The sequence below is a fragment of the Tamandua tetradactyla genome, chromosome 26, assembly GCF_023851605.1.
Source record: "Tamandua tetradactyla isolate mTamTet1 chromosome 26, mTamTet1.pri, whole genome shotgun sequence".
Lineage (NCBI taxonomy): Eukaryota > Metazoa > Chordata > Mammalia > Pilosa > Myrmecophagidae > Tamandua > Tamandua tetradactyla.
Window position 1 is genome coordinate 20,621,388 of NC_135352.1, and position 12,329 is coordinate 20,633,716.

Sequence of the window (12,329 nt, forward strand, 5' to 3'; positions counted from 1 at the left end):
AGATAGAAGAGCTGAGTTAATGTCTCCATTTAAGAAATGAGTAAATAGGTTTAGGGACATCAGAGGAATTCTGCAAATCTGTGTCTTTTTATTGAAACTGTAACATGGTACAGCATTATTGCATATAGGGATCAGGTTTTTTTGTTTCAGACAACAGAAACCACTTTCACTTAAGCACAAAGGGATTTAATAGAGGATAGAGATTGAAGAATCGTGTGAAGGGTGCAGAAGCAGACTCCAGGCAGAATTGGGACACCAAGGTAGCTGCACTCTTGCCTCTGCTGATTAAGAAGCAGGAGCATATCATGAAGTGGACTCACAGCTGCTAGGGCTGGAGACACATCCTCTCTCACAGGACCTGTGCCAGCCAAATGGGTCCTTGCTCTCACCATGTCACTCTGTTCTGAAGTAGAGCCTTGATCAAGCAGAACCCAAATTAATAGTAAACAAACCACTCTACAACACTGGCCCTTGAGCTACTCCACATACACGTTGTTTCTTGTATTTAATCTCACGAACTTCAATAGCCGCATGTCCCCACATAATATAACACGGGTAGCTCGCACCCAGATAAAAGTGGATTCACTGTCTTTCTGAAAGGGAAGACCTGAAGTCTCATCAGGAATTACATTTCTCTCTGGGAAATGTTAATTTTCTTCTCTTCATGTCTTATAAATTATTGACTACATTATAAAAGTTCATTATGACCAAAATACGTAATGTAAAATGGAAGAAATGGAGAAGGAAAAAAAGAATGTGGCTAATAATATACAACAGAGATCAAAAAGAAAATATGAATAGCTATTATCTTTCATACTTCTGCAACTGTTCAACAGGGTTTCATCAGTATTTATAACTTTATTCTCCATCTGTCCAACCAACATTCCATTTTTCTTCAACCTGCACCTCAGCAGGTGAGGGACCTTTCATGGCGAGGTGACCTACATATCTGGAGTCTCAAGACATCTCTTAGAGGACCCACTTACCTAGGTTTCTTCAATTTCTATCTCTTGGCAAAAGATGCTGTGGATTCCAGAGACATGGCAGCAGGTCTATATTTCCCTTTGATAGTCAGAATTAAGTACCTGGCCAACATCCTGCCATTTGCTATGATTGCAATTGTATTCTGGAGAACTTGGGAAATAAAACTGGAATTGCTTCCTGAGCCTCTGGATCCACTGTGAGACAGATTTAGGACAAAATTCCACCTATCACCTGATTTCCAAAAGACACATCTGCACAGCAGACCAAGAATTGACATTCTGAGTCCTGGGGGCTAGCATTATTCAGAGCCAGTGATCAATAACCATGGTAATAACAAGGGTATTTTGGTTTCCCCAGTGCGACGTGATTCTGATAGCAGTCCAGGTGACTTTAGGGAAGGCTAGAAGGAGAAACTACAAAATATACCAATAATGTTATCTTCAGAACCTTTCTCAAAGGTTCCCATGTTCTGATTCATTCAATGGGATCAGCGGGCTGTGAAATAACTCAGATGTAGGAATTAGGTGGAGGTTCATGACTCTCCAGACTCAGTCAGTTCACATCTCCCCTCCACACACATTATACCAAGAGTTTAATCAGTGTTCAAGAATAAGAAAGACCCTGGTGAGCTTCCCATCTGTTTGGTCTAGGGATACAGGGGTCAGTTGGCCTCAACCAAAGATTCTCAATGATCTAATCATCTTGTCCAGCTTTGATCAAGTAGAACAGCCCGATGACTTATTTTGTTAACTTCTCTTTCCTTGCTTGCTGGGCCTCTTCATGTCACTGAAATCAGGAAGCATATTCCAGTGGATCTTCTACTTGTCTTACCGGCTTGCAAGGGGCAACCACTGAAGTGCCCTGGAAGATGCTGATGCTTGGGTGTAAGTGTATTTCTCGGTGGCCTGGAGAAGAGGGAGGTTTATGGGGAGTGTATTAGTTAGGGTTCTCTAGAGAAACAGAACCAACAGGGAACACTTGCAAATATAAAATTTATGAAAGTGTCTCACGTGACCGTAGGAATGCAGAGTCCAAAATCCACAGGGCAGGCTGCAAAGCCGATGACTCCAATGGATGGCCTGGACGAACTCCACAGGAGAGGCTCACCAGCCAAAGCAGGAATGGAACCTGTCTCCTCTGAGTCCTCCTTAAAAGGCTTCCCATGATTGGATTTAGCATCACTAATTGCAGAAGACACTCCCCTTTGGCTGATTACAAATGGAATCAGCTGTGGATGTAGCTGACGTGATCATGACCTAATCCTATGAAATGTCCTCATTGCAACAGACAGGCCAGCGCTTGCCCAATCAGATGAACAGGTACCACAACTTGGCCAAGTTGACACCTGTCCCTAACCATGACAGTCCACCCCTTGTCAACTTGGCACACACACACACACACACACACACACATATATATATATATATATATATATATATATATATATATATATATCACCTTAGACCATACTTAATTTCCAAATGAAAACAAATAAGCACACATTTTTTCTTTTACCTGACAATACTCAACTGTCCTGCATATAACTGGAAACACATTAAATCTCTCCAGAATAGCGTGCAAATCCTTGGGCAACATTCATTCTTAAACTTGCTATCTTACAACTTAAATAGTATAACACAAACAAAACAGCATTACAGTCCTCGTTTCTGTAACTGATCACATGGTCGAAGTTCATATTTATCACTACCTTCTTCCACTACCCATTCCATGTTCCCTTTCCCCTCAGCAAGCACTTCAGCTGGCCGTGGTTCTTTGCCTGGTGGGGCGACCCAAACCTTCATTCCTGAAGTCTCAGAGCCATTAGTGGTCCTGCCTGGATTGTGTTGTTGCAGTTTTCCATTGATTTTAATCACAGGGCATGGTAGTACTAATAGACGCCCCAGGGGATCTCCTATATTCCAAGAAAACTCTTCTTTACCTCCATTATGTAGTTGCAGTCCTACTTCCTTCTGATAGTCAGGGTCAATTACCCCAGACAATAATGTAATCCCCTTCTTGGTGTGTTGATCCAGAGGCATAAGTAGCCCAAAGTGGCCAAGTGGCAACCTTAACTTCCAGTTCAGTGGTATCACTGTTGTTTCTCCTGGAGAAAGCACACCCCGTTTTGGAACTAAAACCTGTAGACCAGCAGAACTCAGGGTAGCAGGGACAGGAAGCAAAAATTTTCCTAGTGGATCACTAGGAGTAATAGTGAGTGGCACCACACCCATTTCCACCCCTTGGTTCCTGGACCCATGGATCCTGGCTATGGGAGAAACAGCACCATACAGTGGATGCTGATTCAGAGCATACACAGCTTCCTGGAGAACATTACCCCAGCCTTATATTCCTCCCACCATTATCCCACACTCTTAAAATCCATTGCCACACATATTCCCCTGATTTCTGTCTATATAAATTGGAAAACTCACACAGTTCTTTTGGAGTATAACGTACCTCCTCATGTGTGATACTTTGTACCTCACCTTTAGGGGCCTGTTGGGACTTGAGTCTAGTTATAGGTCTAGAAGAAATGAGGGGTGGTGGGGGTGGGTCATGAAAAGAATTAGAAATATCTCCCAAGCCATTTGCTTCAGGGCTTTCATTTGCAGTTTCATCTGGTGAAACAGGATTAATAACTCTAGGGCTAATCCCTTCAGGAGGAGGTTGGGTGGCCAATTCCTCAAGGCAGGCTGGAGGTGGGGCGGCTATGTCCTCAGGGCAGACTATTACAGGGTTATCTAAAGAAGGCTCAGCATGGTCTAGGGTTTCAACCTCACCCCCAACATCATTATCAATCCATATGTCACCATCCCATTTTTCAGGGTCCCACTCCTTTCCAATCAATGCCCTCACTTTAACGGCAGACACCATGCAAGACTGAGATTTCAGTTTACATTGTAAAGTTGCTACTCTAACAATAAGATTCTGAGTCTGATTTTCAGAGATCTCAAGTCTACGGCTACAGGAAATAAAATTTTCCTTCAGGATACTCAGAAACCTCTACATCTTTCAGACGGCACTTAAGCTTCTTGTTTGAAGCCTTAAGCCCATCCCTTTCACCCTTTAATGTAGACAGTGTATCTAACAACAACCAACCAACATCTCTATAACTCTTATTCCTACAAAACTCTGTAAAGGTGTCAAAAACATTATCCCCCAGAGTCTGGCTTCGTACAAGCGAAGCATTAGGAGAATCAAATGATGATATTTTGACTATCTCCTTTGCCAACTCAGTCCATGGATTGGGAGTGTCATTCTGATTACGGGAATCAGAGTCCTTAGTGTCTCTGAGCCCAGTCAGAGTAGAAAACCATTCATAAAAACCCATTTTTTAAGATTCTGTTCCTTAAGAACCACTCCCGGTACCAAGATGTATTAGTTAGGGTTCTCTAGAGAAACAGAACCAACAGGGAACACTTGCAAATATAAAATTTATGAAAGTGTCTCACGTGACCGTAGGAACGCAGAGTCCAAAATCCACAGGGCAGGCTGCGAAGCCGATGACTCCGATGGATGGCCTGGATGAACTCTACAGGAGAGGCTCACCAGCCAAAGCAGGAATGGAACCTGTCTCCTCTGAGTCCTCCTTAAAAGGTTTCCCATGATTGGATTTAGCATCACTAATTGCAGAAGACACTCCCCTTTGGCTGATTACAAATGGAATCAGCTGTGGATGTAGCTGACGTGATCATGACCTAATCCTATGAAATGTCCTCATTGCAACAGACAGGCCAGCGCTTGCCCAATCAGATGAACAGGTACCACAACTTGGCCAAGTTGACACCTGTCCCTAACCATGACAGGGAGAAAGGGGGCATGTGGCGATACATGACTAAGCCACATATAATAAATCCACTCCAACAAAGCTTTCTCCCTACACTTGTAGATTCCTTCTTTTACCATGTGCTAAGGGACTTCTGGCTCCTTAAAATCATTCATCCTAGTATACTACTGAGATTAAATTTCAATGGACCAACTAAGCAAATCATCTGAAACATCTTCTAGCTTTTTGAGCTAACAATTTAATTTCTGTGGGTTCCAAAATCTCTTGGAAGGGGGCCCACATCAATGAAGTCTGCCAATTTAAAATTATGTTTCTTTCTGGTTTAGTATCCACAGATCCAGTCCTACACATATGCTGTCTGTTTACTTTTTCAGTCTAAATTAGCAAGTCTTGCATGTGTTTATGTCAGGCACAGGAGGGCTAAGACATCTCTTGTCTTTGATTTTACAACTTGTTCCCAACCAGAAAAATTTAGTCACTTTTACTCCTATAGATAATTAAACTGCATGAGTACATTATAGGATCTTGTTTAAATTATGCTTAAAGTTGAATGTGTGCAAAGCATTACTCAATTCTCAAAGGTTTGTATTCTTTCTTCAGTTTTATGTTGCAAGTCTTTGAAGCAAAAACTTCTCCGATGGCCCATTTAACAATTTACATTCTAGATTACAAATAAATCACTAACTCTTGATACTCATCAGTATATTATGCCTTTAAAAGTTTTTAGAATTTCTCCTAAGTATGATGACCAACGTTATACTTAGATTTGCTACTTCAGCTTCATCTTTTACACAAACAACATGATTTGTTTGATGTAGCAAAAAAGTGTTCAACAACTACAACAGTTAAAATTTGTGTTTGTTCTACTTTTCACTCCATGTTGCTACCTGCTCTGGTAAGAATAAGACTTATTTGCACATTACCAGTTATAGTCGAAGAGATTCATGCAAGCAAAGCTGAGTTATCTGGCACAATATTTCTGATTTAGCTTTAGTAATATTTTAGTACACTTTATGATTGACACACAGCAAATTTACCTGGATGAGCAGTTTCTTACTCTGCAATAAAGGTGATTTAAAAGAAACACTTCAGGGATTTTAGAAATGAGAAAAGATGGATATAGGTCATGGGGAATTATGTAACTTAGATTCTGGATAGTGGAAGATTATTAAAAGTTGATTACTCTACTCAAGTCTATATAAAGCATCTAAGCAAATATAGTTTCAACATCCAATTGACCAACATATATTCGGAGGTTACATCCATTCTTCCAGATCATTCCCTAATGTTAGTTGCATATTCTTTCAAAAATACAGTGGGGGTTGGGCATGCTTAAGACTCAAGAGAGAAGAGCTATACTCCTTCAGTATAGATTAAGAATGTATACACCTCTCAGTCCCTTCATCTGGTTTTCTTCATACATGTTTATATTCTGTCTTGAATAAAAGTTTCACTCTGAACATGCCAAAGTGAGTTTGTGTGTGGTCATTGGAAAAAGACTGCGTGGCCAGTAGCCCTTTCTTATGATATCAGCAGGACGAGGGGTCCCTAGGACCAGCATGACTGTCCTAAAACAATGTGGCAATTTATCCTATCACTGTTTTTTAAAATATGGAGCCTTAGTTCAGTGATTCAGTATCTTTCTTAACCCACAGCCAGCATTTGGACAATTTTGCCCCTTAACATAAAAACTGCAATGAAATGTTCCCTCACTTTAAAAAATGTGGTTTGAAGTGTGAGAAAAGATCAATAAAGATTTTGTCTATTATTTTTTTGCCTGCAGTTTCTAATTTTTTCTATGATGTGAGAATCTGGGGTGGGGGTGGGGGGCAGGGTATAACAATAACCAAAATCACCCTGAAAAATATGATCCACGTTTTTCTGTTAGCATAAGGCAGTAAGTCTGCCACTGAAAATGATAAATACAGAGAATCATTCAATTGTACTCTTCAATGGGCATCTTTAATGGAATGTAAGTTATACTTCAAGAAAGTTGTTCAGACAAGCAAACAAATAAATACATAGATTACAAACAACAACAAGAGCAAATGAGGATAAACTCTGTGCCCCAACAATTCCAATTCTTGGACTCCACCTTGCATGAAAACGTTCACACACACACACACACACACGAGCACACACACACATACACGCACACACAAACAGCACTTGCTCTCTGCCAGTCACTATTTTACATGGCTCATCAATAACCCATTTAATCTTTTATTTCTTTATGGAGGATAGAAAAACTTCATTTATTCACCTTTTTCATCCAGTTCACAAATATTTATTGCAGGACTGCTGTGTGTTAGACAGCTTGTAAACTCATGATGATCTATAGTCCTTGGAAAGGCATTCTATGAAATTATAAATACATAAAGAATACAAAATTACAAATTTGGTAAATAAAAATTGATTAGGAAAGAGGCTAACAGGAGGTGGTCAAGAAAAATATCTCTAAGGAAATGCCATTTATCTTAGGAACTAAAAAACAGAATGAATAAAATTTATCCAGGGCAAGAGGTACAGTTATGGGGAGGGAGTTTGATTATCTTAAGCTAATTGTAAATTTTGAATATTTATGTATTGATGTCAAATCAGAGGCTTATTGTCTCTAATGAGAGAAAAGAATAAAGAAAAGTGGTATTGCATTGTTCAGGGTAAGGAAAGGAGATAAGATTGTGAGGTATCATTTAAGTGACAGTAATAATGAAAACATAAATTTCAAAATGTGACAGTGTTCATCTGAAAACGTTTGTGTACTTTGGACAGTTGAGAGAAATCTATCATGAATAAATAGCATTTGCTTAAGAAAAAAAGTTCACGTATCAGAAATAAGAGAGTGCACTGTTTGTGCAGACTTCAGCAGTATAATCTTTGCTTTAGTATTCACCCAATACATTGCATTATAATCAAGGTGCTAAATCTACTTCACACTTGTGAACCCTTTGCTGTTTCCTAATGGCTTACATTTCTCTAGTTTTTGTATCCTTCAAAAATAAAAGTATTGCAATAGTTCCTTTGTTCCAATAATCCTGAAAATCAAAATTTTAACAGAGATTTAGAGGAAACCACAAAATGATTATATTAATGCCATTTTTCTATCATGTGGATATCTAATCTACCAAAATCTTGATATAGTAATCCATATCCTATAAAAATGGGAAATTCATATACACTTTTTTCTATTATATATTTTCCTAAAACATATAATAAAGAATTATATTGAGAAGTTTCAAAACACTAATTTTGAAAGTGCTAAAGTACTATCTTAAATGCTTTCTAGAGTTTTCTGGCAAATGGCAATGCCTCAACCATGACACAGACAATTAACTGTCATGATAACTCTCAATTTTACAACACTCATTCACCGTTGGTGGAAGCCTAAATTCATAGAGTTTTGGAGGTTTTTTGACAGTGTTCATTAAAATCTTAGCAAGCACCTTCATCGCATCACGAGTTCCACTTTACTTTATCAAGCCCTGGAAAATAAATATGAACTTAAAAGAGTCATGTGCAAAGGGACTCATTACAGTATAATATGTACTAGAGACAAGCTGAAAACTTGTGAAATACCTATCTATAGAAACTGGTTAAATAAACCATGTTACCTCCATATATGTGAATGTTTTAATATCCATTTAAATTTATTTAAATTTAGAAGTTAAAAAGAAGTGCACTTCAGTTTGAAGTGCATTATATATATAAATTTAAAGCATAAAAACCACAATGACCTGTTTAAATTTTATGTGTAAATACCAATGTCATTTTGCATTTGGTATTTCATTTCCCTTAACTTTCCTAATATCATATAACATCTAATTCACTAAGATTTAAAAGCTGCCTGCAAAATTAGATGTAGGTTTTTGCACAAGACACTGTAGGATTTATTCATGATGATTCTGTCTAAATTATCATATTTAGAGCTGTGTTTTGTTACCATAAAAATAGCTATTAAGAACTATAAATGGGGGCAGGCCATGGTGGCTCAGCAGGCAGAGTTCTTGCCTGCCGTGCCGGAGACCTGGGTTCGATTCCTGGGGCCTGCCCATGCAAAAAAAAAAAAGAATGATAAGTGGGGTGAACCAAGTGTTGTTCAAATTTCCAAAAGAGCCTGCTACAGTTTGAACAATTTTTGTTGCTTTTAAGTGATGCTAGATATGCAAAGAAACACTAGAACAGACTACCTACCATGTCAGAAATTTTTATACCACTAATTCCTTTCAATCCCTCCAGCCCTCCTACTGATAAGCTAGGCCATTAAGTCATTCTTTTTTCTAAGAAAATGTTTGTAAGCTCTTACCAATTACAGCAGACAAAGTGCTGGGTGACAAGCTCCTTGATTATAACTTCACATGCAGCTGAGATCTCTGTCTAGGGCAAATTTTCAAATGTTAGGTGTTCTTGCCCAAAACAGTGCAGTTAAGCATCAGAGCACACTCAATAAAAATTCACCTGTGATCTTGCTGTACCCAAATTCAACTTATGGAATTAAAGCTTGTTTTTGAGATCCATTCTAAGCCTTCTACAAAGTTTAAGAAATGAATCATTTACATTTCCCCATGTCTGAGATTTCACCATGGAAACTTTTCTAAACTCAATTTTCTCTAAGACTGAAGATTGTCTTACTGCAGCCAATACTATTTTGGGAGTTATCATGACAGTTAATTGTCTGTGTCATGGTTGAGGCATTGCCATTTGCCAGAATTCCTCAGTTTCACTTGTGTGATTGCTCTACAGTATGGCTACTGTTCCACTCCAATCTTTATCAAACTTTTGAGACCTTTAATTGCCTCATATTTCATCTCTGCTATTATATTTCAATTTCAAACATCCTGAATTTTATTTACATTTGTTCTCATAATCTATCTCTCATCTTGGTAATCTTCACTGAAAAATTTCCTTTTTTATCTCTATTCTTTCTCTGATAATCTACATCAAGAAGAATTCTTCCTTCAATCCTAAAATAAAAGGGTATCTCTTAAGTAATAGTTAATAATAAAGAAAAATAAAATTTTCTGTGCATAGTTTTCTCTGAGATACACAGTAAATTTTATGAGATATGGTCATAAAAAATATTTAGATGAGAATTTATAGTATAACTTAATAGAGATGAGAATTCTTTTTTTTGTACTAGTGAAAAAATGAGTACAAAAAAATTTTTTGTACTAGTGAAAAAAGCACATCTTGACTGTGTGCTTTTTTCACACACAGTCAAGATGAGATATTAATGATAAAGAAACTAAACTCTCAACCTAAGAAATTACAAAAATAAATAAATCCAAAGAAAGCAGAAGTAAATGAGGAGAAAAATTAGAAGGTATTTAACTTAAACATAATGCAAATCAACAAAGAACATAAATAGTTAATAAACACCCAAAATTGATTGTGAAAATATCAATATAGAAAATGACACTATTGGAATATTTTAAGTTCGATTAAAAGAAAAAGATAGAAATGATAAAGAATGATAAAAATGGGACAGAATAAATATCTCTCTTTAGAGGGAGGATCTTCTGAAAGAAACACTATGCAGACTTTTAAAAATAGTAAAATGACAGAAATGTCCATTGCAGATTTCTTTAAAAAAATCCAATATATAGTATTTCCAAAGTTTGATAAGAACTATCTCTGAGAAACATACAAAAATATATACTTTATGTTGAACAATTAGAAGTATTCTCATTGTGTCAAGAAATCAACCAATAAAATGAAACAAAAAGGGATATTGATAAGGAAAAGGCAAACTGTTTTCACTTTCAGAGATTATGATATTATACCTAAAAATCCATGATGAATAATTGCAAACTAAGTAACATTAAAAAGAGAAGTCAAATAAATAGACATTTCTCTAAAAAAAGATATAACAAATGGTTCATAAGCACATGAAAAGAGGCCAAACATCATTAGCCATTAGGGAAATGCAGATCAAAACCACAGTGATATACTATTTCATACCCATTAGAATGGCTACTATTGAAAAAAGCAGAAAAAAAAAAGACCTATGAAAATATGTGTCGAAGGTTATCATAGAGTAGTTCAAGCCATTGTTGAAAATATAGACTATACAATAAATAATGATGGAGACGATTAAATACATATTGTGATTGTATGTCTACTAGAAGAAAAAACAATCCATACACCATATGAAGCCTAAAAATAAGCCTGATGACTCAGAGATAAATGAAAAAACAACAGCATAAAACGTGTTCATTACCTTTTGTGAATGAAGACTTTGATAAAACAAAAATGGGGAATTTATTTATAATTGATTGATTGAAAAATTGATACCCACAAATAAAAAGATTTTAGGAGGACAAAAGAAGGCTTAAGTAAAGCTAAGTCTACTGCTTGACTAAGAGCATGTAATTTTGATATACAGAGACAAAGATGAATACAAAAATTAATTTAAAAAGTTCTGCATATTTAAAGATGTGCAATTTCACCAGTAACCATGGAAATTCAAATTAAAGTTTTAAAAAACACACATTTTCTTCCATGTCACTAAAATAATTTTTCATGAAGGAGCTCTCAATTTTACAACACTCATTCACCGTTGGTGGAAGCCTAAATTCATAGAGTTTTGGAGGTTTTTTGACAGTGTTCATTAAAATCTTAGCAAGCACCTTCATCGCATCACGAGTTCCACTTTACTTTATCAAGCCCTGGAAAATAAATATGAACTTAAAAGAGTCATGTGCAAAGGGACTCATTACAGTATAATATGTACTAGAGACAAGCTGAAAACTTGTGAAATACCTATCTATAGAAACTGGTTAAATAAACCATGTTACCTCCATATATGTGAATGTTTTAATATCCATTTAAATTTATTTAAATTTAGAAGTTAAAAAGAATGAGGTAGACCTATAAGCACTGACAAGACTGTTCTCCAAGGTACTGTCAAGGAAAGAAAGCAAGCAGTGCAATAATAAATAAATTTTATTTGAATTAAATTTTACTTGGGAATGTTTGGGTATGCACATATATTGCACAAATGCACTGATAAGGGACTGGAGAGAATAAATACCAAAATTGCTAAAAGTATCTCTGTGTTGGAGAGTGAATGTGGGTTGAGGGGAAGGGTTTGAAATGGAATTTTCACCTTTTGTTCTGAATACTTATTTAAAAAAATATTTTGTTAATTATTTAATAAGATAACTTTAAAAGAAAGTGGTGACATGAGCAAGTGGTTGAAAGTTATATATCATGTTTTTCTTTAATATTTTAATTCATTTATATCAACCTTAGAGATTCTTTAACCTGATATAAGTATTATTTATTCTTAAATAATTCGAAATTTCTCTATTAGTGTGTGAACCCATCTCTCCTTGCCTGTGCAAAAGACTCCTTCAGTCAATGCACACAATTGTGTTTGAGAACACTCCAGTCTATTTCTTTATTTAATGCCAACTGTCAGCACTGAACTTGATAAATATAAAGTAATAGAAAATAAACCCTGAATGGAAGGCATTAGAAACTACAGATTTAACATAGTCTTTAAATATAACATTTTGAAGCCCAGATTAAATGACAAACTTTTCAGTTTCTGAAATAC

General features: G+C 36.4%; 1 pseudogene; it reads right to left on the minus strand.

Annotated features, from left to right (window-relative positions):
* Positions 1 to 11,403, minus strand: part of LOC143669628 (large ribosomal subunit protein eL8 pseudogene) — a 32,484-nt pseudogene extending 21,081 nt beyond the window's left edge.
* Between the last annotated feature and the right edge of the window lie 926 nt (positions 11,404 to 12,329).